General features: G+C 45.2%; 1 protein-coding gene across 1 annotated transcript in view; it reads right to left on the bottom strand.

Moving 5' to 3' along the window:
• Positions 1-26,884, bottom strand: part of CDH4 (cadherin 4) — a 1,230,390-nt gene that overhangs the window by 633,505 nt on the left and 570,001 nt on the right. The gene's annotated exons all lie outside the window — the stretch shown is intronic.

Here is a 26,884-nt window from a genome sequence, read left to right as displayed (position 1 = left end):
GACACTGGTGGAGGAGGGGGTGTGTGTGTGGGGGATACTGGATATATTGGAGAAATCAGCCTGTTTTCGTTTCATTGCGAGAGAGGGAGGTGGTTACTAGAGAGGGCTGTTGGTTAGTTAGTTGGTTAGATCTATGTGGTGTATGTGTGTGTGTTTGTACTGCAGCTTCATCTTTCTTCTTCCTTCCCAATTCAACTATTCTTTCTTTCTTTTGTAGATTCTTTATTTTAAAAAACATTTAAAAAGTACTTCGTTTGAGTTTCCTCCTTTCCTTGCCTAGTTCTTTCTCTCCCCCCCCCGCCCTTCTCTAATAGGTTTTGCCTTTTATCCTTTCCTTGATAGTTTATTGAAAAAACCAAAAATTGTAAAAGCAGTAGTTTTCCTTGCCTTGCCTTGTTCTTTAGCTTCCCCCCTTCTCAATTTTCAACCATTAGTTTGCCCTTACTTTCTGTCTAGATTTTTTATTTTATATATATAGTACTTTCCTTTCCATGTTCTTGGCTCCCCTCCACCCACCCCACCCTATCCTTCTCAATTCCTCTATTCCTTCCCTTCCCATTTTTTATCTCTTTTCCCTAAAATACTAAAAACAATAAAGTAAAACCCCTTTTTTCTCTTCTGTTAGGTTTATAGATAGTCCTCTCCCCCTTGCTTGTAGGTAGGTCAGTGTTTGCTTTTCTTTTGCTCTTGTGTGACTGTCTGCATCTGTGTGTGTGTGTGTGTGTGCACGCTTGTGTTGTGGACAAGCAAACAATGTGTGGCAAAGTAGTACACTGTCCACATTTCAAAGAACAGTGGGCAAAGCACTACACAACATAGATTATTTAAATTCTATACTACACTGTGTAGCAAAGCAAGTCCAGTATGAGGCATCTTTGGGGCCTTGGTAGGGGCAGAGGTGGGCGAGGTGCTGTTGGGACCAGCAGCACTGGTAGCCAAGCTGGGTTGCCCCCAGTCCAGATAGTGCATCCTGGTGTAGGGTAACAGAGTGTCTCTGTCAGTCCAGCAGACTACTGTCATTGCTTTCTGTTCAAGTCAATGTGTCTGCCTGGCAGGGGTGTTATGTTTGCTTCCTGCCTTGGTCAGACAAGAGACGACTGATGTTGTTCTTTCTTCAAGTCAATGTGAAGCTGAAGAGGAAAGTAGGACTAGGGAAGAGGGGTTTGCACTTTAAAGAAACCTACAACAGAGATTAGGGATAATGACCTCTTCCTAATCACCATTTAAACACCTAACTTCTCTAACATCATGCCCTTTGGTTTGAGTGTCTGAGAACAGCACATTTTATCTGTGCCTAGTACAAAAACTACTGGGCCAAACTGTCTGACATTTGGCAGGTGGAATCCCCTCCATGGAGGCTGATAGGTCCCCAAATTTCATGCACTTCTGTGGAAACAGTGAAAAGTTATAGCTCTTTGCTTTGAGAGTTTTTGTTGAAAAAATCAAATTTCACCTGCACCTAGCACAAAAACTACTAGGCCAAACTGTCTGAAATTTGGCAGGTGGAATCCCCTCCATGGTAGCTGACAGATTCCCCAATGTCATGTATTGATCAAGAAAACTAAAAAAAGTTATGTTCATTTCTATTTTCCAATGCAAGTCAATGGGAAAACATCATATCAGAATAATCCAGATATCCAAACCTTGCTTTGAATATGAATACGAAATGAAGCGGATGGGGTCTGAAGTGGTTCGAAGCAAAGCGGGGCTGCTTCGGAAGGTCTGAAGCAGCATCCAAAGTGAAGTGGGGTGTCTGTGCACAGCCCTATTGATTATGATCTTGACCTTTTTGGTGATGTATTTAGGGGTATGTTTGTGCACGCGCGCGTATGTGCATACATACACACACACACACACAAAGGGAATGTCAGCAACACATTCATTATATTTGATGTATTTCCTCCTGAACATAATCAACATTTATGAGAGGAACCCTGCTGGATTCTGCCCAAAAGCATATTTAGTCTAATATCCTCTCACTCAGTGGCCAACTGGTGGCTTCCAAGAGGCCTACAAGCAGGCTGTGATCTTGAAGGCCACCCCAAGGGCTTGATAAGATACAGGCTGGTGAGGCCAGTGAGGCCAGTGAGACGCAGTGTAGTGTAGTGGTGAGAGTGTTGGACTGGGATTCAGGAGACCAAGTTCTAGTTCCCACTTGGCCATGAAGCTCACTGCGTGCCTTTGGGCCGGTCACTAATTCTCAGCCTAACCTTCCTCACAGGGTGGTGGTATAGATAAAATCAAGAGCAAGAGGACTATATGAGCCACCTTGGGTTCCTTGAAAGAGAAAAAAAGGCAGGATATAAATGTCATAATAAATGAATAGGATTACACCCAGTGGTGGCATTGCGCTAGTGGAAAGCACTTTGCCTCATGCAAGGCAGGGCACCCAATGTTTGCAGACCCTACCAGTCCTAGGGCAGCCATTCCCTGAAAACCTGCTCCTGAATGTTGGGGGATCCTCCAGAATAGGATGGGATATGGTCCAGAAAGCTGCAGTAGATAGTGGGGAGGGGGGACTGTTAAAAATCAAGTGTTCTGCCTTGTGTGACTGGAAGTGTTTTCCACTAGCAAAGGAATGGGGGACATGTGGTCCTTCAGATGTTCTTGGACTACAGCTCCCACCAGGCTTAGCCAGCATAGCCAATTGTGCTGGGTGATGGGAATTGCAGTCCAACAACATCTGGATGGTCCCCATCCCTGCACTAGTACAAAGGGATACAACCCACAGTAAGCAATATTCCTCCCCAGCTGTTTCTCCCCAGGTATTCTGAGGCATACTTTCAATGAACAAGGTGATTCAATTTGGCCATCACGGCCAATAGCAATGGATAGACCTCTTCTTTATAAGGACAATTAACCTCATTTGAAAGCCACCTAAAGCCTATGAATTCCAGCAAGTAGCAAATTCCATATGTGAATCATGTCTTGTGTCAAAAAAGTATTTTTTTCCTGTCTGTCTTGAATCTGCTTTTAACCAACTTCATTGAACTCTACCTCAATGTTCATCACATTAGACCATATCATGAGAGAAGGATATATCTGTCTGTCTGTCTGTATCCACCTTTTTCACACCATGCATAATTTCCATCCCTCACTGCCACTAAAGTCGGGGCTGCCCCTCAAGCTGCAGTTCCATCACTAAAGCCATATAAACAAGATTCACATGTGTTTTGTCTTAGTTATCCTGAAACATATAACAGCTGTGGTGTCCTACCTACAGTCACTAACATGGACTTGCTAATGAATCACAGAGGGCAATGTGGAAGGGTATGGTTGAAAGGTTAAAAAAAAATAACAACAACAATTACCAGCAAAGGGAATATGACCATGGAAGCAAGTAATTTATTATTGCCAGTATGGTATAGTGGCTAGAGTGTTGGACTGGGAGCCAGGAGATCCGGGTTCTAGTACCCACTCGGCCATGGAAGCTCAATGGGGGTGACTTTGGGCCAGTCACAGACTCTCAGCCCAACCTACCTTACAGGGTTGTTGTTCTGAGGATAAAATGGAGAGGAGGAGGATAATGTACGCCACCTTGGTTTCCTTAAAGAGGAAAAAAGCTGGGATATAAATGTAATAAATAAATAAATAAAATTATCTCCCCCCAGCACCCACCACCCAACTTCCTCTCAGCATATATTTGTTGACCAACCTCAGGGGATTGTCATAAGTTGACAATTGTTGTCTCCCAACAATTAGTGCACTGAACTGGGAGTTGGCTTGGCTCTCCCTTTCTCTGCCTTGGGTTACAATAGAATAACACCCTTCCTGAACTTTCCCTATATCTCCTGGACAGTTGGTTCATCCCACTTCCAAGTGCTCAGTCTTTCCTTGCCTGCCTTGTTCAGGCTCCTTCTGGGACCCATAACCTTCCACCAGCTCCTTTCCCCTCAGTGCCCAATGTCCTGAGGTGGCAGACACCTTCCACCAACATCTCTCTTTCTAGCAAGGCTCCACAGCTTTGTTATTCCCTGGGACATCTTCTAACCTCAGATATAAGTATGGAGAGAGGGCAGTGTCTGTCAAAGGGAAGAGATATCTTTCCTTCAAGTAATGCTTTGAGTGGAGGGAGATCAAACGTTTCCAACATTTGATATACATATTATAGGGTTTTGAAGCTGGGGGATGGAATTCCTCCTGAGCACTAACTGGCATACTGAGCTCTATGTGATATTCGCTGTATCAGTTGAGCTCTCGGAACACCTAGTGGATAATATCTCTGACACAACTAGCATTAGTAAGTAATACTCTTCCTTAGGGATGCTTGAGAAATTTACAGTGCAATTCTATACATATCTACTCAAACGGAAATCCAATTAAGTTCAATTAGACTTACTCCCAGTTAAGTGCATATAGGATTGCGGCTTTAGGGCAACAAAAAAAGAAGTCCCAGAATTTCCAGCATCCCCCAGGCAGCTGTGCTGGCTGGGGCATGTTGGGAGTTGTAGGTCTTTTTTCTGTCTAAAAGCATGCATAAGATTGCACCCTTAGTCATAGTAAATTCCCTGATGAAATGACCTGATTCATACCTATCAGATTCAGGTGTGGATTGTCACTTAGCTATCTCCTGAATATCACAATTTTCCTAAGGTTGTGACATAGTTCTTAGCAATTTAAACATCAAAACACACATTGAAGTTGTATTTTGAGAGGAAAAAATATGTGTTTAAGGCAATTTTAAAATTATTTAAATAAGTATTTTGAGGTTTTTTTTTAAGTCGCACATTAATGCTGAAATAAAACAGAATGGAATTATGGGTAAAAACATGTGACAGTGACATGGACTGCAAACAGACAGATTTGCCCATCCTTGTTCCATCTTCCCCTGCCATGCACACACAAGATATCTCTTTTCTCCTTTAAAAAGGAGATTTTTTTGCAATTGCTTAGAAATATATATTCATCTGCATTTCACTGTTGATTATGAAGGAATTGTTTGTCCAGAATCATAAATGGTTCCAGTGAACAGTAATATTGATGTATGAGCAAACAGTCACAGCAAGAAGGCTGGAAGCTTTGCAGAATTAATTTTAATTATTATGCCTCTGTTATACAATTAGATCTTTTTGTTCCAACATTATTTCATTTATAAATTTTAATTAAAAAGTCCAGTCCTCTACTGTGCTTCACGCTGATGTGGGTATTTTAATAACTGGTCTTAACTATAGAATTCCATATGTATGCTCTTAGAGGGAAAACCAAACAATCGTGTCATCTCCTAGATGGCTTTTACTTTCTCAGCAGGTGTAAGCCCCCTGTCATTTGAAAAACAGGGGATGAAATGGCAAAATGTAACTTAGAGGAAAACTTCCATTAACACATTTTTGTGGTCAATAAGCTTTCCCCCCCGCTCCAAACGAGACCCCACCCCCAGCTGCAAATCATACTTGTGTGTTTTGTTTATTTTATTACTTGTAGGCAAGCGCAGTTTGCATTTTGCAGACAAAGATGAGACCCCCTTCATGCATCACTTGCATGAATAGGTAAAGGTGGTTGAAAGGCTCTACCCCTTTGGCCCCATCACCCCTTTTGACGTTATCACCATCCAGACATTTACATGGATGTTTGAGGTGGACGTCTGCACAGGAAGGCTCCCCCGAAACCTGGAACCCTGCATGGTCAGGATTCCAGAACCGAGGGAAGTCTGCACTCAGATGCTTCCCATGCAAATGCAAGGGGACACTGGGAAAGGCTTCATGTTGTTGGGGGCAGGGTTAACACACAGCCCTGCAGCTCATTTCTATACACTTTACCCCTTCACTTGCTTAATGTGTGAAGGGAGTTATAGTCCTGGGCTCGGGTTTCCAACATGGTGCCCTTTGGGCTCCCTGCCCCTCATCCGTTTTTAAAAAGAATATTTAAAATTATTATTTTTCTATCTGGGAGGCTAGCATGCAGCAAAGCTGGCCTTGAGCACCATCTTTATTTCCAAGAATGCCTGTTGGCCCATTCCAGAAGTGAGGGTGGCTTCTTGTGGGGCTACAGGGGGCGTGCAGGGATTGAGGGAACACTTTTGACAGTGCTGTGGATTTGTTTTGTGGGTGGGGTGTGTGTTAGTTGGCTTGCTTTGGTGTGCTGTGTGTGTTTTGTGTGTGTGTGTGTGTGTGTTTCTCTGAGTATCACCAGTCGCCTTCTGTGAAATGGGTCTTCTGTTGCGCGTTATAGAAGCAAAAGTGTAATTGGGTATTTAGGGCTTATCTGTTATCCCCTGCTCCCCACTCCCCTCCAGCAGCATCTTTTGAAGTAAATAATTCACTTCAAAAATATATAAAAAGAGGGAGAGAGAGAGAATAACATTTATGAAAATTGCCTAACCCTTCTTTGTCACCTGCACAGCAATTTGCCTTTATTATTAGGCATCACACCATCTCAGTCATTCAGTGGGATTTTGCTGTTATGGTTTTGACTGGAGGGGGGGGGGTGGCAGGAAAGAGAGGAAAAATTGTATTAAATATCCTGAAGAGAAATTTAGCCTGGCTGCATACAATCTGGAGGTAATTTGTATTAAATTATGTCTCCTGTTTCATTGTGTATGACAGGAGACAAAGTACATCATCAAGAACAACTGTTGCTCCAAGTTTCTCAGCCAGGAAAAAAAAAGTATGTTAAGAGATGAGATTATATATATATATATATGTGTGTGTGCATCCGTCCGTCCGTCCATCCATCTATCTATCCCACCCACCCCAACAACTTGAAGTGGAATTCATATATTCTAAAAGCATTAGACTTTGGTTATCTTCCTTTCCCAAAGGCACCAGATGCCTCTCAGAAACCCAGGGCTTGAAGGCCATAGCTCTCTCCTGCTGTTGTTCTTCAGCAACTGGTATTCAGATTCATAGTGCCTCTGATCCTGGAAAGAGCAGATAACCATCGCAACGAGTAGTCACTGATAGACTTCTCCGCCATCAATTCATTTTATTTGCCCTGATTTAATAGATGTAAGTGTACTTGCCCAAATGCATTCCCCATAAGAACATAAGGAGAGCCCAGCTGGATCAGACCAAAAGCCAATATGGCCCTGCATCCTCTTTCACAGAATGGCCAAATTGATGCCTTCAGGACAGGGATAAGCAGAAGTAGATCTCCAAATGTTGAGGACTTCAACTCCCAGCATTCCTGACCACTGGCCATGCTGGTAGAGGCTACTGGGAGTTGAAATCCAAAATATCTGAAGTTCTACCTTCTGCCCACCCCTGCTGTAGGAGGTTCACAAGCAGGATGTAACAGGGATAGCCCTCCCCTACAGTCGCCACATCTCCTAGTTTACAGAGTACTCTATTTGGAAGGCATCCTCTATTTGAGTGGCTGTCCAGTCAAGGTCATTTTAAAGAACAAGGACCATAAGAAGACAAGGAAGGGGCATTGACTTTGCCCATCAACAGCACTTGGATAGCTGACTGAGTGTGAGGTTTCCTTTTGCCCCCACTGAACTTCAAACACTGAATCAAACACAGACAAGAGGCTTCAATCTACAGCTTTTAATCCATTACTTCAAAGGATCATACTGTCAGGGTGGACACTGGGCCCATAGAATCCCAGAGTAGTTCTGATTCTGAAGAAGAGCAGCTGCTCCTGGGAGAGGAGCGCGCTCCTCCTTCCCAGGGCCAACAGCTGACAGAGATTCCTCCCACCGGCATTCCTAGCATAGATAGCAGTCCCGGTAGTGAGAGAGGGCAGGAAGCAGACTTGCTGGACGTGCGACGCTGACACAGGGAGGGGCGCCAAATGGAGGGCGTGGAAAGGAGTCCTCTTACGGGACTCCCTCGAGCAAGCCAAGACAGCCTACAAGGCCTCTGTGGACCGACGGCACCAGCCGGGTCCGTCTCTGCAACTGGGGGACTGGGTTTGGTTGTCCACCCAATACTTCCCCTCACACTCGCCCGCAAGGAAGCTCACGCCTCGCCACATGGGGCCTTTCCAGATTATGGCCCAAATTAACCCTGTTGCTTTTTGCCTGGCTCCCCCCCCCTCCATGAAGATCCATCCTGTTTTTCATCGGTCCTTGCTGTCCCCCCTGGTTTGTGGTGACCCTCATCGCTCAGTTGGCTCCCCCCCCACCACCAGTGCTGGTGGAGGGGGAGGAGGAGCTTGAGGTTGCGGAGGTTCTGGACTCCTGCCTTTCTTGCAGCTGCCTGCAATATCTGGTGGACTGGAAGGGGTACGGGCCTGATGAGCGATCCTGGGAACCCACAGAAAATGGTGTATGCTCCGTTGCTACGGAGGCGCTTCCACCAGCTGTGCCCCCACAAACCCGGGGCCCCAGGGGAGGAGCACGAGGGGGGCCTCATGGGAGCAGGGATGTCAGGGTGGACACTGAGCCCATAGAATCCCAGAGTAGTTCTGATTCTGAGGAAGAGCAGCCGCTCCTCGGAGAGGAGCGCGCTCATCCTTCCCAGGGCCAACAGCTGACAGAGATTCCTCCCACCAGCATTCCTAGCATAGATAGCAGTCCTGGGAGTGAGAGAGCGCGGGAAGCAGACTTGCAGGACGCATGACGCCGATGCAGGGAGCGGCACGAAATGGAGGGCATGGAAAGGAGGCGTAGTGCCCAGTTAGTGCACAAACAACGGTTGCACCCAGGGGATCCAAGGGAAAAGGGGAGGGACCCTCCCTAGCCCATAAGTTCAGGGTCTGCCGGTGATTCTCCTTCAAACGGGGACCAACTGTTCCAACTTAGGGCATAGGTACTCTGCTGCTCATATCTAGTTGCTAACAGTAGAGTTGTTAAGTTGTAAAAGAGGAATAAAGCTTTGAAAAGAATCCCTTTGTCTGTGTCTGGACTTGGCTACTGGATTAGACTGAGAGAGGCCTCCAAGGAGCCCTTGACAACCTGCGTGCTTGCTGAGCCATGCAAGCTGCCCATCCTCTCTGCACCAAGGATTCCAGCAGTCAAGCCCATGTGCTTTATCTACACAATGGTTGACTACTGAGTCCTTGGCATGGCCAGGCCCCAGCACTCTTGCCCTGGCCTCCTCCCGAGGAGGACAGGGCGAGAGTGCTGCGGTGCTGTGGTGCTCCCAGCCATTTGCTGAGTTATGGGGCACTCGACGGCTGGGTCCATCGGTGCCCCAGGGCGCGGTGAGAGGGGTCCATTGGACTCCACCCCTTTTTCAGAGTCCTGCACCATCCCCAGAGATGGGATTTGCATGAGTATCTGTGAAGAAGACTCAATCACTTAATAGTGCAATCCACAATTTGCATGTCAACCTTTAGATATCTTGCTCTAGCTAGGGAAGTATGAGAAATTCATTTCAGTTCATTTTTTATCAAGATTTATTTGGTTCACACCTTCCAGACTGACCACAGACTTCAATCTGCAGTTTGAAGTCCATACATTACCATGCTTCCAATGTGATTCACAGACCAAAATCCAGCAGGCATACATTTGAAAACTGCTCATGAAGAAATGTGTACTTTTGGAAAATACACTCCACCTCTGCCTTGTACTCATTTTGTTGGCCAAGTTACTACTTGTCTCTGAACCTCAGTGTTTTGGAGCTCAGATCACTTCAGGTACTTTTCTTTTAGCCTCACCACCTTGGGAAATGGGTGTTTTGTAGCTGGTCATGCCTACCATGGCAGACATTTTGTGAATGGGCACACCCTCTCGTGGCAGCCATTTTGTGACAGCACCCACTACATTCTCTCAACATTCCAAATGGGCCCACCAGCCCAACAAGTTTGGGGGCCCTTGGTCCTGGATATGATAGGAACATTTCCCCTCCCCAATCTGAGGATTGTTAAGTGCATGACATATATCCGACACATGGGACTTTTTCGGATTTCATACAGTCATAGAGTTGGAAGGGATCTCAGCAGTCATCTAGCTCAACCCCCTACTGATGCTGGAAACCTGCTGCTACAGCACGTTGCATCCAGCCTCTGCTTGAAATATCTTCCTAGTTTATTTTTCTGGCTGATACTATCATCTCCTCCCTCCACTCTCTAAACATGGAAACTCCTACAGGCCAAGGTTCTAGGCTGGTTCACCCAGTCATATATGTAATGCAATGCATATCACGTGATGCTTCATCTGAGCTGAACCTGTTTTAAATACTTGAGTTAGCAATAAAGAAGAGTGCCCCTAGAGCTGTGCAAAGGTCGATTCCCTAATAAATTGGTAATAACACCTTGTTCCAATGTAGCAGGGATTGGTTTCCTCAATGTGTGCAACATGGACCTAGTTCTCACTGAGGTAGGAAACAGGGTGGCTCTGTGTCTTACTTTACAGAGCACAGTCCTCCATTGGAAGGGCTGTCCACTCCAAATCCAGTTTCAAGATAAAGAACCCTAACAAGGGAGAGCAGAGAACTTGAAGCTGCCCATCAACAGTTAACAAACTGAGCAGACACATAGGCCACCTGGTTCTGGTCTTTAATCCCCATGATGGTGAGATGGTATTTCTATTTACATTATAGTAACTGTAGTAATTATTTCTAAATATGCATCTATACATATATTAAAATATGCAGATATTAAGCAAATCTGTGCCCTCTTTTTTGGTGATGCCTAAGCACTCTGCTCTTAGTCTGGGCTGTACTATTTGCTCTGTTGATCACACTAGAGAAACCTTCCCCTGCCTACCCCTGTCTCTGTCTCTTCCCTTTTTCTCTGTAGTCTCCTGTGTTAGATTTGAGATGGTAAGTTCCTTGGGGGCCTGTCTTCTTATACTTTGTAAAATGCCAAGCATATTGATGAAGAAACAAACAAACAAATGATGGGGAAACCAACCAACCAACAATAGAACCTTGGAAATTGGAGTTTACATATATGGATAAATTTTATATCATACACAAACCTGCTTGCATTTGCACATGTATAGAGGATGACTTCTATTTTTCAGCCAGCAGTGTTCTTCTATCCTCCTCGATTCAACTAATTTATGGAGCCCTGTACTTTGGGATGCTACATTATTCCCTCTCCGTGCCAAATCCCTCAGAGTTCAATAGCCAGCCTGTCGACTTAAATTAAATGATTCATCAAGCCCCCTTTTATTCATCCACAATCTGAATGTGTCCATTCTTTTACCCTCCCTTTCCCCCTCTGCCCTTTTTCTCCAGTTCAGTTCAGTTTGAATTTCATTACAGCCTTTCTTTCCCAATGCCTTTGTAGGTCCACATTCATCACATTTGTTCTGAATGGCAAAGTCTCCCTATCTGCAGGGAATATTGACAACAGATTGTTTCATAATTAATTGAAAAGCAAAACCTGGACATTCTCAATCACCTGCTGATGGGAATTACTTGAGACACCCTCAGTAAATCAACAAGTACGTTGCTGCACAGAGAAGCTGCCGCTCTGACTTAACAGCCAGACATCACTCCAGTGATATGGACGCACAACAGAAATCAGACTTATGTTGGGTGGGCCCTTTTGAAACGATTCCCTCCCCAAAGGTTTGGGTGTTATTTGGCCTGGTAGAGATAGTGGGGTGAGCAAGAGAGTTGCCAACTTTTCTGTGGGCCCTGCTCCTGTGTCTTGAACAACAGCAGACATTCGGAGACTGTTGTGCCTATCTCTGAGCTGTGACAAGTGTCACCTTCTCATATATGTAGATCAGTTAATTGTTCTGAATGACACAAGCACAGGCCAGGCCATTTGCTCTGCACACCTGGCAACCTTGGTGGGTGATCTCTCCCCTCACAGGGCTCAAGGTATGCTGTCAGGCATACCTGCCTTATTTGTGATGGTCACATTTCTTCTGGGTCCAATTCAAGGTATCTGTTTGGACCTTTATGGTCCTTCATGGTCTGAGTTTTCCATATCTCAGGGGAAACCTCTTTCCGTATGAACCCCACTGTGTGTTAAGATCCAGGGGGAAGGCTGGCTTAGAATACCCATTGCCCAAGATGTTTAGCTGACAATAGGGAGAAATATAGCCTTATCTATCATTCTCTGGATTGAATTCCCAGATCAGATTTGGGAATAGATTTCCCTTTCAACGACTGCTGAGCTGAAGCCATGGAAGAGGTGCAAAAAGCTCCCCACTTTCTGAAACATTTTCATACTCCTTTGCAAAAGGGGTTAGAAGTGTATGTAAGGGTATGTGTGACAGTACAGGTAACCTGCTCCTGTTACCTCAGCAACCAGGTAGAACCTCCTTCACCCCAAACTAGCTGTGCATACTTGACATTCCGCACAAGGGGGATAATGATTTGCGCCCCATTAACAGTAACAGTAATACTGAAACTGAAGCTCAAATATTTTGGCCACCTTATGCAAAGAGAAAACTCTCTGGAAAAGACCCTGATGCTGGGAAAGACTGAAGGCAAAAGGAGAAGGGGACGGCAGAGGATGAGATGGCTAGATAGCATCACCAATGCAATGAATATGAACTTGAGCACGCTCCGGGAGAGAGCGCAGGACAGGAAGGCCTGGCGTGTTATGGTCCATGGGGTCACGAAGAGTCGGACATGACTGAACGACTGAACAACAACAACAACAAAACAGTAACATGGAGCAGATGGATAATATTGGATACACATCCAAACGTGGATATTATCCATCCACACCATGTTACTGTTCACACAAATCTGTAGCATCACACAAAGGAGGCTGAACCTGGTTGCTGAGGTAACAGGGACAGGTTCTGTGTACCTTCACATACACTCTTAGAAACACTTCTGCGCCCTTTCGGATACGCATCCAAATGTGGATGTTGTTGAACTGTATTATGCTACTTGGAATGGGATTCACAGGGATGTCTGGCATGGAGAAATCCAGCCCTCGATGGGCTCGATGGATTTCCCCAGAGCCCCCAGCTCGGTTTGTGTTCACTGCTGGAACTCGCAGACTCCCAGCCACCATGGCAGCTGTGTGCAAGTCTCTCCTTTTCCCTGCTGGGTGCTGGCAAGGAGAACTAGAGACTTGCACACAGCAACCGGTGCTCCAATTGCCTGCCGCCAGCTGTGCACAAGTCTCTCCTTCTCCCTGCTGGGGCCCACAGCTCCTTCCCTCCCTGCCACCACCATTGCTCGCCAGCCACTCTGCACAACTCTCTCAAGCAAGGGAGTTGTGCAGAGTGGCCAGCAATGATGATGATGGCAGTGGAAGTCCACAGGCTGGTCTGACTCAATGCAGGTTGGATCCGGCCAGCTCGCGGACAAGTGAGCCGGGGTCTGGGAGACTCTGGGAGACAGAGCTCAGCGGACTTGACTCCCCCGGATGGAGTCCTCCAACATCCCTAGTTCAGATGCTCATCCCCATTTACATTCTGGTGCAACTGGAACTGGATGTAGATGAAAGTCTTGCCACACAACGCTAGAAAGCACTGGAACTGCCAGTGTGCAAAACAGCGTGCAAAACAGTGCAAACAGTGTGCAAAACAGTGCAAACAGTGCAAAAACAGTGCAAACAGTGCAAACAGTGTGCAAAACAGTGCAAAAACAGTGCAAAACAGTGCAAACAGTGCAAAAACAGTGCAAACAGTGTGCAAAACAGTGCAAAAACAGTGCAAACAGTGCAAACAGTGTGCAAAACAGCGAGCAGCAGCTAAAGGAACATCTCCCTCTTCCACCTCTTCTACCTGGGGGCAATGAGAGGGTTTTGTTTTTTCCTTGAAATTATTAGATGGTCAAATATGATTGACAGCCTGGTACCATATCACTACATATCCACAACATGATCCCTGATTGGCTGGGATTGTGCCATGAAAAAGAAAAATGCTGCAGAATGGCAGCAAAGTAGCATCATATGCAAACAGGCATGGAGGAAACACACACAAACACACACACTGAAGCAGATTTCACCAACCTGGTGCCTTCCAGAGGTTTTATTTATTTATTTATTTATTTATTAAATTTATTAATTGCCCATCTGGCTGGTCACCCAGCCACTCTGGGCGATGTACAGCATATAATAAAAAGTTTAAAACAATAAATTTCTACAATAAAAACGTTTTCTAAAATACCCTAACCCACCCCAAATGCCTGCCTGAACAACCACGTTTTTAATGCACGGCGGAAGCTCATTAAAGAGGGGGCATGACGGAGTTCCCTAGGGAGGGAGTTCCACAGAGTGAGGGCCACCACAGAAAAGGCCCTCTCCCTCGTCCCCACCAGTCTAGCTGTCCTGGCTGATGGGGCAGAGAGAAGGCCATCTGAGGCTGATCTGGTTAAGCGGCCTGTCTGGTGTTGCTGGAGGCGCTCCTTAAGCTGGGCCGGAACCATATAGGGTTTTAAAGGTCAAAACCAACACCTTGAATTTGGCCCGGAAAACAACTGGTAACCAGTGCAACTCCTTCAGCACTGGAGTGATGTGATCTCACTGGTGGCTGCCTTTAATCAGGCGAGCCGCCGCGTTCTGTACCAGCGACAGCTTCCGAACCGTCTTCAAGGGTAACCCCACATAGAGCGCATTACAGTAGTCTAAACAAGAGGAGACCAGGGCATGAAGTACTGATGGGAGCAGATGGTCGGGAAGGAAGGGGCGCAGCCGCCGTATCAGGTGGAGTTGATACAGCACTGTCTGGCTCACAGCTGACACCTGAGCCTCCATGGACAGCTGGGAGTCCAAAATGACCCCCAGGCTGCGGACCTGTTCTTTCAAGGGTAGCTATACCCCATTCAACACCAGGTCAACATCCCCTAGCCTCCTCTTGTCTCCCACCAAAAGTACCTCGGTCTTGTCAGGGTTCAGCTTCAGCTTATTCCTCCCCATCCAGCCACTCACCGTCTCCAGACATTTGGACAGGGATTCTACGGCCAACCTTGCTGAAGATTTGAACGAGAGGTAGAGCTGCATGTCATCCGCATATTGATGACACTGCACCCCAAACCTCCTGATGATAGCCCCCAGCGGCTTCACATAGATGTTAAATAGCATCGGGGAGAGGATGGAACCCTGTGGCACCCCATAAATGCGTGGCCACAGGTCCGAAACCTCCTCTCCCAGTGCTACCCTCTGGTACCTGCCAGAGAGGAAGGACTGGAACCACCGCAATATGGTGTCTCCAATGCCCAACCCCTCCAGGCAGTCCAGGAGGATACCGAGGTCAACGGTATCAAAAGCCGCTGAGAGGTCGAGGAGAACAAGGGAGGAGCATTCACCCCTATCCAGAGCCCTCCTCATATCATCCACCAAGGCGACCAAGGCCGTTGCTGTCCCATGCCCAAGCCTGAAGCCCGACTGAAATGGGTCTAGATAATCAGTTTATTCCAAGTGTGCCTTCAACTGCATCGCCACCACCCGCTCAATCACCTTGCCCCAAAATGGCAGATTTGAGAATGGGCGAAAGTTATTCATAACTTGAGGTTTTGAACTAGAAGTCCTGGCATTCCTGACCATTGGCCATACTGGCTAAGGATGATGGGAGTTGAAGTACAAAACATCTGGAGGGTACCAAGCTGGGGAAGAGTGTATTCAAGGGTGGGACTTTCAATAAGTAAGTTGCTTTTGCTTGGTTTCTTTTTTTTAGGGGCTTTCTCTACCCCACAGAAGCGCACTTTTGGCTATTTTGACTGGGAAATTCAGCCCTTTGTGGGCTCACCAGATTTCTCTGGCACACCCAACTCAGCTTGTATTTGTGAACTGAGCTGTGTATTTCCCCCAAATTCCAGGGATTTTTTTTTAATTTGCAAAAATGGTCAGTTGCACAAATTGCAGTTTCGATATGCATATTTTGTGCAAATTTCATAATTTGCACAGATGGTGGCTGCAACTTGCACAAATTATGGAAAACATGGCCAAAATCTGTGGCAATTATACAACTATTATATAACCAAATGCACAGTTACAAGATGGGGGATACGTGGCTCAACCACACTACAAGTGAGAAGGATCTTGGAACTGTTGTCGATCACAAGCTGAATATGAGCCAACAATGTGATGTGGCTGCAAAAAAGGCAAATGCTCTTTTGGGCTGCATTCATAGAAGCATCGCTTCCAAATCCCGGGAAGTACTAGTTCCCCTCTACTCAGCACTGCTTAGGCCTCATCTGGAGTACTGTGTCCAGTTCTGGGCACCACACTTTAAGAAGGATGCAGACAAACTGGAGAGGGTTCAGAGGAGGGCAACCAAGATGATCAGGGGACTGGAAACAAAGCCCTATGAAGAGAGACTGAAAGAAGTGGGCATGTTTAGCCTTGAGAAGAGAAGACTGAGGGGAGATAGGATAGCACTCTTCAAGTACTTGAAAGGTTGTCACAGAGAAGAAGGCCAGGATCTCTTCTTGATCAACCCAGAGTGCAGGACACGGAATAATGGGCTCAAGTGACAGGAAGCCAGATTCCGGCTGAACATCAGGAAAAACTTCCTGACTGTAAGAGCAATACGACAATGGAACCGATTACCTGGGGAGGTGGTGGGCTCTCCCACACTGGAGGCCTTCAAGACGAGGCTGGACAGCCATTTGTCAGGGATGCTCTGACTTGGATTCCTGCATTGAGCAGGGGGTTGGACTCGATGGCCTTGTAGGCCCCTTCCAACCCTACTATTCTATGATTCTATGATTCTATAACTGCAGTTGCAATTTGCGCAAATGACTCTATTTTCACAAATTAAAAACAATAACAGAAAATCTGCCAGCTGGCCTGACTCACTGGCCAGGAGGCCAGATGGCAGAAGATGAGCTGAAATCTGGAGGGCCAAGCCGATGAAAGCTTGTCGAAACCCCCCCACCCCACCCCACCCCACCGGATTCCTCTGACATCCCTACTTTTGGCCTCAAAAATGTCTTGAGTGGGAAGATTCGGCATAGCACTACTTTTAATCTTCCAGAAGCTACGCAAAAACTTGTCAGGGAGGCATTTGGAAAAAAAGAAGATAGTACTGCTGACTACTTGTGAGTTTTCCTTTTTTTTGGTGGCTGTGTCTGGATTTGATTGTAATTAGATTTGTGCTTTTAGCAGTGATGGACTGCATTTTTTATTTTTTATTTGAATTTATAGTCTTTCTATTTTATCTATTTGTAAGCTTCCTCAAGCTTCGGGGGAGCTTTGGATAAAAACCATTTAAATATTTTAATCAATTTAAATATTGCTATACCTGTGGTGGCTGCTCAAGATAAAATGGGCTGTCTGCCTAGTAGCCATGAGGCAAACATGGTAAATGCTTCTGATCATCCCACATGGAGGAATGTTGTGGTCATGGGCAGCCAATGCAGCTTTTGCCAATGGCAAATGAGACTGACAGCTGTTGTGTTCACCATAAGGAGGGAGCTGCTGCTGCCATGGCAACATGCAAAAAAAAAAAAAATGGCTGCCATGAGCAGGGCGGTCATTTGTATTGTCTGTGCAATGGGAAAACAACAGTTCAGCCCTAAGTGAACTTGAAGAAAAAAACAATGCATCATAGTTTGAAATGGGAAGTGGACTGGGTCATCAAATTATGGGCAATACTGAGAGGGGAATAAATAATAATAATAATAATAATAATAATAATAATAATAATAATTATACCCTGCCTTTTCTCCAGTACTGGGACACAAGGCGGCTTACAAAAATTAAAACATATACGATTAAAACATATGAAAATATACAAAAGTTAAAATATAAATTAAACAACAATACAATAAAAATTATATTAAAACATTAAAACAGCATTTTAAAACAGCATTTTAGCAGCTTACCCCCAGGTGCCAACTATGTCCCAAAGGCCTGCTGGAACAAGAATGTTTTAGTCTGCCTCCGGAAACACATCAAGGAGGGAGCCATCCTAGCCTCCCTGGGAAGGGTGTTCCACAGCTGTGAGCAGCCACCGAGAAGGCCTTCTCCCGGGTTCCCACCAAACGTGCCAGTGAAAGTGGTGGGACTGAGAGAAGGGCCTCCCCAGAGGATCTCAGGATATGGGCAGGTTCATAAGGGAGGATACGGTCTTTCAGATAACCTGGACCGGAACCGTATAGGGCTTTATAGGTCATAGACTGCACTTTGAATTGTGCCTGGAAACAGACTGGAAGCCAGTGAAGCTGTTTTAACAAGGGAGTTGTATGCTCCCTCTAGCCAGCCCCAGTCAACAGTCTGGCAGCAGCATTTTGAACCAACTGCAGTTTCAGAACACTCTTCATAGGCAGCCCCATGTAGAGTGCATTGCAGTATTCCAAATGGGATGTAACTAAGGCATGTGTCACCGTGGCCAGATCAGACATCTCCAGGAACGGGCGCAGTTGGCTCACTAGTTTTAACTGTCCACTGCCCTAGCCATTTCCCTATTCCAGAGATTAGCCAGGGCTTCGACAGAATCGCCTGCCAAGGCAGCAGGAAAATCCCCAAGAGCCATCAGGAAACCATCTGGATCCATCAGCCTCCTGGGGAGGACCAGCTTAATTGGTCCCCCATGCCTGCAGAGGCACTGAGTTCCAGTGAGTCCAAACCCCACCAAGTAGTGATCTGTCCATGACAATGGAACAACAGAAAGTTCCTCCACACCCAGATCACTGTCATCCTGCTCAGCATAGAAAACTAAGTCTTGAGTGTGACCTGCTGTATGAGTGGGGCCAGAAACCACTTGGGACAGACCCATGGTCGTCATGGAGGACATGAAGTTCTGAGCCACTCCCAACAGGGCAGCCTCAGTATGGATGTTGAAGTCTCCCAGCAGAACAAGCCAAGGGGATTCCATCACCACCGCCTAGATCACCCCGGCTAGCTCAGGAAGGGAGAATGTTGGGCGACAGAGTGGGAGGTACACCCCCCTGCCCCCGGTAGCTGTATGGGGTTATTCCAGACAGAGTCCTTAACACTACCAATCAAAAGGCAGTGTGCAGCTATTCCATCTTTCCCTCCTTAACAGATTTTTTCTCCTGGTAATAAAAATGTCAGAAGAAGCAAATCCAAGTCATCAACACCCCCCTCCCCACCCCAATAAAATTCTGTGAATAAGGCAGGGTGATTATTGCACAATAACAACATTGTCTGGAAGAACCCATGGTTGGATGGTCCCAAAAGTTGTACAGTCCGAGGCTTGTGGTACCATGACAGTCACTGCAACCCAAATAAGTGATGTTTTAAATTAAAAATTGTACAACTTTGGTGTAACACACTGATGAAGATTTTGACTAATAATAGCTATAACACCTCCCTCTGATATGCGCGGAATGCTTTATTAACACAAGAATTAATATCATCCTATATTATTATATTAAAGCATCATGCCAAGTGACAGAATAGTAAAGGATCTGTCAGGCTCCCCATTACAAAGCCCTATTTTCAGCCATAACGATTCCCCTTGGGCTGAAACCTGGCATACACGCAAACTTGAAAGAACTCCATTCTGTGGGGCTTGAATTATAAGAGTGCAAAGAAAATTGATTTGAAATGTTTAAGAGCCCACCCCCTCTCTGTGTGCGCGCACGCTTATATAACTGTCAAAGATGAGATTCATGCTTAAAACATCTGCCACCAAAATGCAAATTCATTAGACCCCTACTCCCCCCCCCCCAAAAAAAAAGCCTAAATAAAGGAAGATAGGGGAAAGCAGACTGAAGAGCCTGGAAGGATCTGCTGCAAAATCTCAGCAGTGGGGCACCCACACCACTTGGGTTCCCTACTGGCAGCAACAGTACGCTGTTTATTTAGCATATCAGGTGTGCTTTATTTAGGGACTAGATATGGAGTTTGCGGCAACTGACATTTTAATTGGACGATAGCGGGATGTTCTTCTGGACTCCAGGTCAAATTACACATTAGAACAGCAGTGTGTTTCACTTAGCAGGCTTAGCACATTCTTTCTTAACCAAAGCAGCTGCCAGGGGTGGGGAGTGGGTGGAGGGATTCAGCACCTGGGTAAGCATTTAACCCTTTCTTCCCTGTGCTGTTTTCCCACTGCCCCCCCCCAACTGCTATATTTTCCCCAAAGGTTCTGTTCACTGCAAATAGTACCTTAAACAGAAAATGGCGGTGTTCAGGGGGTGCTTTTTGATAGGGAAAAAAACATGGGACGGTAGGTTTCAACCACCTACCTGCATGCCGTGGCACCAATCTGGATCCCCCAGCCCACCCCAGTTCTTCTTTTGGTTAAGAAAGAATGTTCCCTCCGTTAAGCATGCTAGTTGAAATGTGCTACCATGGTAACATGTTGTTTGACCCTCAGACACTGACTAACATCAACAGTGCACAGACTGCCCATGTATCTGGGATTAAAGCACCAACGGAGTGTGATTCAGAAGTTCCACTTTGAATAATATGGAGAAGTCTGGGGACAGGAACCACAAGGCGCTTGCGCTCCCTGTCCCCTTTGCATCTCCAAACGTCCGAACCTCCCATGGTAGAAGCCTAGTATGGGAGTGGACATCAGAACTGGACAGCTGTTGTGTGCATTTGTTGGATTAGGGGCATAGCGCAATACCAACCACCAGTACCTCCTGCCCTGTGTGCTTCACTTTGGCTTCCTCCTCTGACTATAGCAGTGAAGTCCAAAGTCCCACCACTAAATCCTGGAATGCCTTCTTGTGAGGTACATCTGAGGCTCTGCTGCCAGTACAAACGACAAAAAAGAGAAACAAACAAAAAAACCCACCCTCATAGCTATACGATGCAATGCTCCTTGGTTTGCTTAGGGCAGAATTGGTGGGAAAGCCTTCCTTACGTCAAAGGAATGTCTCACCTGATATCTTGTCTGCATACATTCATGAGTGCCCCCCGCACCCCTTCAGATGGACTAAGTTCATATCAGTGGGCTGCATTAAGCCTAGCAGAAGCTTTTTATAGAGGGGAAAATCTCACTTTGCCAACACCCTGGAGTTCCTTTACTATAGCCTTCTGCTTTCTGCCACTGTATCAATTATTTTGTGGGTTTCTTCTGCAACTCTCTTGTCATGCTTCCATTCAGTGTGAATTTAGCCATGCTTTCTGTCATATTTCTCCAGGCCCAGAAGCCCCTCTCAGTGGGGAAGCATGGAGGCTGCTGTTGAGTCCCCATTTCTTCTTTCACTGTTTGATTCCCACTGTGTGCACTCTCTCATTCTTGCTTCTCTCTTTCTGCTCTCACAGCTTCTCTTTACAGCAAGATGTCTGGAGGGGTTTGCATTTCTTTTTCTCTTTTATTTTAATTTCGCTGCTGTCACTACATTTCCCTCTCTTTAGGACTTTGCTTTTTTTTTCTCATCCAGGTCAGAGGGGGTTATTCTTCAGGAGGATGGAAGGACAGCATAGGGCTTTGATTGTCTCCTTCAGTCCTTCTGTCATGCTTTCCATTTCTCTCTTGAGAATCACCCCTCTCAAAAATCACTACCTTCTTGCTAGTCCCTGATAGACTCCAACTAGCTAATGAAGGCAGTCAAATGGTGCATTGACAGATTCCCTCACAAACCAGCATGAAGATACATGGTCCATTGTTTTAGAGTGCGCACTGATGGAACTCTTATAATAAAGAGCTTTTCCTTTAACTATTTGCTTTACAGCACTTTTTGTGTGTCTTGAATCACTATTTGTGCAGCCAACCAGCCCCAATTTCCCTCTGTATGTATATTCACCACATCTCTCATCCAAGAGCTACTTTCTAACAGGGACTTTTATAAGAGCCCTACTGGCTCTGTTTGTGCCAAGGTTACAGAACAAGACACGCTAGTTGCAACAGTTTCACTGGTTATGATCTATAAAGCTCTACACAACTTTGGACCAGGCTATCTTGAAGACTGCCTTCTCCCATACAAGCCTGCCTGGGTTTTAAGATCTTCGGGGGAAGTCTTGATCTTGGTACCACAGGCATCAGAGGCACATTTGGTGGGGATGCGAGAGCAGGCTTTCTTGGTGGTTGCTCCCAAGCTTTGGAACTCCCTGCTGAGGAAGGAAGGTCAGGTTGGCTCCCTCTCTCCTGACCTTCCACTGGAAGGCAATTACATTTTTATTCAAGTAGGCTTTTTGCATGTCAGCTAGTGCTGTGCTAAATCCTGCCCCCTATTTTTGGGAACATTTTCTCTCCCTGCAAAAGAGGCTTTTTTTTTCCCCTTCCTCTTTTGCAGGGAGGGGGAGAATTTTCTCCTTGGGCAGGGGGGCAGGGTTTCCACATAGCTTTTTAAGTGTAGGCAATTCTTGAGGGGGTCTTCTTTCTATTTTTTTATTTATTTAAAAAAACAAAAACACTCCCTGCACTTGCAGGAGCCCAGGACTCCTCTCCAGCCCGGCAGTTCTTTCTGAACTCCCAGGAAAACATGTGACCTCGCCTTCTCCAATCGGCATTCAGGAAGAACTCCTGGTTGGAGAAGAGTCCTGGGTTCCTGCAAGTGCAGGGGGTGTTAAAAAAAAAGAAATAGAAAGAAGACACCTCAACAGCTACCTACACTTCAGAAGGTATGTGGAAACCCTGTCCCCCTCCCCAAGGAGAAAATTCTCCAACATTCTCACCTCTCCCAGCCTTTTTCACCAGAGATTTCCCCCCCCCCAAATGCTGAAAATGGAAGATTTTTTTTTTTTTGACACAGCATTAATGTAAACTGGTCTGTTGGATTGGGTGCTGTTTCTATTCTTTTATTGCTGTGTTTTTAATTGGGTTTTTAATGTATTTGTTTTATGATTGTTTTATCAAGATTTTTGGGGGAAGATGGCCGTGGATTCGCCAGGGCAGTGTTTTTCCCTTTCTGGCTCCTGTTTTGTGTCTTCTTGTTTCACCCAGGGTTTCTGCTCAGGTTACTCCACTTAGAATCTTGGGTCTGTAGTTATAAAGAGGAACCATGGCAGCAGCTGCAATGATTGTCTCTTCCCCAAGGATGTACTTTTAAGTTTTTATATTTTATACTGTTTTTATGCTGTACTTTGTGGTTTTAATTTCTGTGAACTGCCCAGAGAGCTCTGGCTATTGGGTGGTATAGAAATGGAATGAATGAATGAATAAATAAATAAATACGGATGCAGGTAGAGCCCTACAGAATCAGAGCAAGAGGGGCACCTAATCTGCATTCTCTTTACAGCAGCCATCCAGCCGCAAGAACAGAGGAACATAAGAAGAGCCATCCTGGATCAGACCAAGGGTCCATCTAATACAGCATTCTGTTCACACAGTGGCCAACCAGACGCCCACAGGAAACCCACAAGCAGGACATGAGTGCAACAGCACCCTCCTGCCCATGTTCCCTAACAACTGGTGTACATAGGCATGCTGCCTGATACTGGAGGTAGCATATAGCTATCAGGAATAGTAGCCGTTGATAGACTTATCCTCCATCAATTTGTCCAATACCCTTTTAAAGGCATCCAAACTGGTGACCATTACTACATCACTACAAGCAGGACACAAAGACACCACCACTGCTCCCATGTGGAATGTCCCTAACATCTGGTATTCAGAGTTATACTGCCTCGAGACATAAACGTTCCAGTTAGTTATCACTGCCAATAGTCACTGAGAGATGCAATCCAGATCATTTAGCTTACAACTCCCACAATCCCTGACCACAGGCCAGCCCTCCTCAACCTGGTGCCATCCGGGTGTTTTGAACTATAGCTCCCAGGATTCCTGACCACGGGCCATGCTGGCTCTGGCTTATGGCAGTTGAAGTGCAAAACATCTTGAGAGCATCAGGTTGTGGAAGGCTTCCATGGACCATGCTGGCTGGGTGTGATTAGAGTTGTAGTCCAAAACATTTTGGCGAGTACCAGGTTGCCTGCCTCTGGAATACAACACAATGTGGCAGCAGTTCAGTTCTTTTAAAGTCCATATTAAAAATAGGAGGCATAATTTAAATCTCCTATCCCCAGGTACAGTGGGAGGGCATGGAACCCATGGGTGGAGCACAGGAAGTGAGTGATCGCAATTAACAAATCATACTACAGAAAACAAGCCTGTCTCCTAATTGGGTTAGGTACCACTTAGGATCTTTAGGTTCATAGTGGGAATATGACACTGTCAGCTCCCATCAGCCCCAGACATCATGGCCAATGGTTAGGAATGCTGAGAAGTGTAGTCCAAAATATCTGGTTGGGGAAAGCTGTGCTTTGTTATGTATGATACGAAACTGAAGCTCTCGAGACAGAGTAGGGTACAAACATGACTAAACTTGAAGGATTTTATCAGCCTGTGGTAATTTCAACTAGAATTGAACTATGCATGTATCGAACTCCAAATTTCAGCAACCTTATCTGTAATGCAGATATGTCAATGGCCCTGCCAAATCTGCATGTGAGCAAGCCAGCAAGGTCATCCATTGCGGGGAACAACAGCTGTTTGTTGGAGTTCATAGCCTGGCGTTCAAGGATGCTTAGAAATAGTGCATCTACTGAATAAAAAACAAAATATAACCGATGTATCAACAAATGTTGAATGTCATATGAATATCAGCTTTTACGTCAAAACAGACCTTTGTGAAAGAAACACACCAGTTAATTTATCACACGCATAGCCTCTTGGTATTATCTGCTGTAATTTTCCACTGGTGAAGAAAATCATAAAGCAAAAGTGATTCAAACAACATTTTGCTGTGTTTAGTTCTCCTCCTCGCAGAAATCAATACAAACTTTTGATTCACCTCGAATCCTCCCTTTACGATGCACAATGCACACATAATTCAAACATTCAAAAGCAAGTCTGGGGTTTGTAATACTCTTTCCTAACACAGAATACAGAGCAAAAAAGCATTTATGTTTATCCAAATTAATTTGAGTGCTGGCATTACTGGGCAAGAAAAGATTATATTTGTGTGTGAGTTTTTTTGTTTGCCTTCTGATTTCTTTTACTATAGAAAAGTCATTATGATAAAAACATCAACTTTGCAGTATGAATATGAACAAGAGGTCAAGAAAAGCACAGAGAAGATTGAGTTGTATTCTCCAATGGGAAATGGACCCCTCCCCCCAAAAAAAAGTCTGTTGTATTAATGGCAGTCTTATCATTCTGATAAAGACAATTGGAAAGGACCTTAGGGATGCTTCACTAGGGGAGAGGGTTCTACCCTTAAAGTTGGCCTAGAAAAAAAAAAAACTAAATAAAACCAGCTTCTGTTCTGGTTGCAGTCTATGAGATTGCAATCCAAGCTGGAGATGAACATCTTGCTCTCTCTCCCCTGACCCTTAGCTGCTGCTCTGGTAGCAGAAATGGCAATCAGGCAGAGATGTCTCTCTCCTTTCTTCTTGGGGCTTAGGCATGCAGTTTCCAGGGTGGCTGGTGACAATACTAAGGACACTAGGCATCTGGGAGAAAGATGCCCTGGTGTAGCAGCATTTCAAGTGTCAGGAAGAAAAGGAGATATCCCAGCCACCATAACAGCAGCCAGGCAAGAGGATTTGCAAACTCACAGAGGGCAGATCGGAGGAAGAGATACGGAGCTCATCCCAGTCCGTATGATGTAATCACAAGCACAACAGGATATGAATTGGCTTTGGCTATTTTTCTATTGTTCTTTTCAAAAATAGCTCCATTTTCAAAGCCAATTCTGTCTCATATTGAAGAGGTGGGATCAGCCATCACTAAGAGGCCGCTGAAATTCACTAATGCACTGAGGTGACTACATTACACCTGTTAGAAGAAGGAAGCAGGTGAGAGTTTCATAGATAACATACGGTATGAGCAACCTTTATCTCAAAGCTCGAAGACTTTGGCTTGAAAAAACTCTTGTCCCACAAATTCAGAATGAAGAACTACTTGTGAGAGCCAGCATGGTGTAGTGGCTAGAGTGCTGGACTGGGAGTCGGGAGATCCGGGTTCTAGTCCCCACTTGGCCATGGAAGCTCACTGGGTGACTTTGGGCCAGTCACATACTCTCAGCTCAACCTACCTCACAGGGTTGCTGTTGTGAGGATAAAATGGAGAGGAGGAGGATTATGTACGCCACCTTGAGTTCCTTGGAGGAAAAAAGGCGGGATATAAATGTAATAAATAAATAAATAAATAAATAATTGTGAAGAATTACCATCTAATAAACACAGATTAGTATAATCCAGTCTTCCCTGACCTGGTGCCCTTCAGATCCTTTGGACTACAATCACCATCATATCTGACCGTAGGCTATGCTGGATGGGGGCTGATGGGAGTTGTAGTCCGAATATCTGGAGGGCACCGGGGGGGGGGCTGGTATAATCCGGTATAATCCAATATAATTAATGAGGTTTGACCATTATTTTATCATGATACACAGAGGGCTTCAGCAACAACGCATGCGTGCTGTATGTTATTTACAGTGTTTGTGTTCATTTTCACTTAAAGATATACCAACATTATGAACAGAATTGTGTGTTTCAGTCTTTAAGAGTAAAATACATTAGGGGGGTGGGGGAAAGAACAAGAGCCACAAAGTTTATAGTTTAAAACTAACTGTAGGAATATCACACATCCTACGAACTAAGCTGCAGCTTCTCCCGAGAACTGTGAAACAACCATTACATTGTGGGTTTAATTAAAGAAAATAAATGATAAAGTATTCCAATTTTTAGAATATATTTCTCGCTTCAAAACCCTAAAATAACAACAGTGTGCGCACACCCACTTATGTGCCTGTGAGTGTGCATGTGCGTGTGTGTTTATGGAAAAGCAAAAACATAAAATTAATCATGTTCGTCTTGGGGAAAAAAAGCCAAGCAAGGCTGAGTCTATCTGACTGCCAACATCTGTTATGATTATGAAGTGGCTTATTAATTACCAATACTGTGATTAGACTCAACATGAATGTTCCATGGCCCCCAGCTTCTGCCATTGATCCATTGCATTCAGAAAGTTTGTTGGTAGATGGAATTAAACTTACGGTTCTTAATTGTTGCACCTGCATACATGTAATTTTAAACAAGGCAAATTGTTGAGGAACATCATTTAATTTCAGTTTCCAGAGAGAGCGAGAGAGCTGGTCTTGTTGTTTTTGCTGCAACAGATTAAGAGTCTTGTGGCACTAACAAATTCCTGTAACAACTAACAAATTCCTTATAGCATAAGCTTTAAAAAGTAAATAAACATGCTAGTCTTTAAGGTGCCACAAGATTTTTTGTTGATTTAATTTTAGGTCCGTTTATTTGCTAAAAA

The sequence above is a fragment of the Heloderma suspectum genome, chromosome 4 (genome assembly GCF_057233095.1).
Source record: "Heloderma suspectum isolate Gila_16-S chromosome 4, 16-S_ref, whole genome shotgun sequence".
In the NCBI taxonomy this organism is placed as follows: Eukaryota; Metazoa; Chordata; class Lepidosauria; order Squamata; family Helodermatidae; genus Heloderma; species Heloderma suspectum.
Note: the sequence above shows the minus strand (reverse complement) of the source record. Positions and strands in the feature narration are given on the sequence as shown.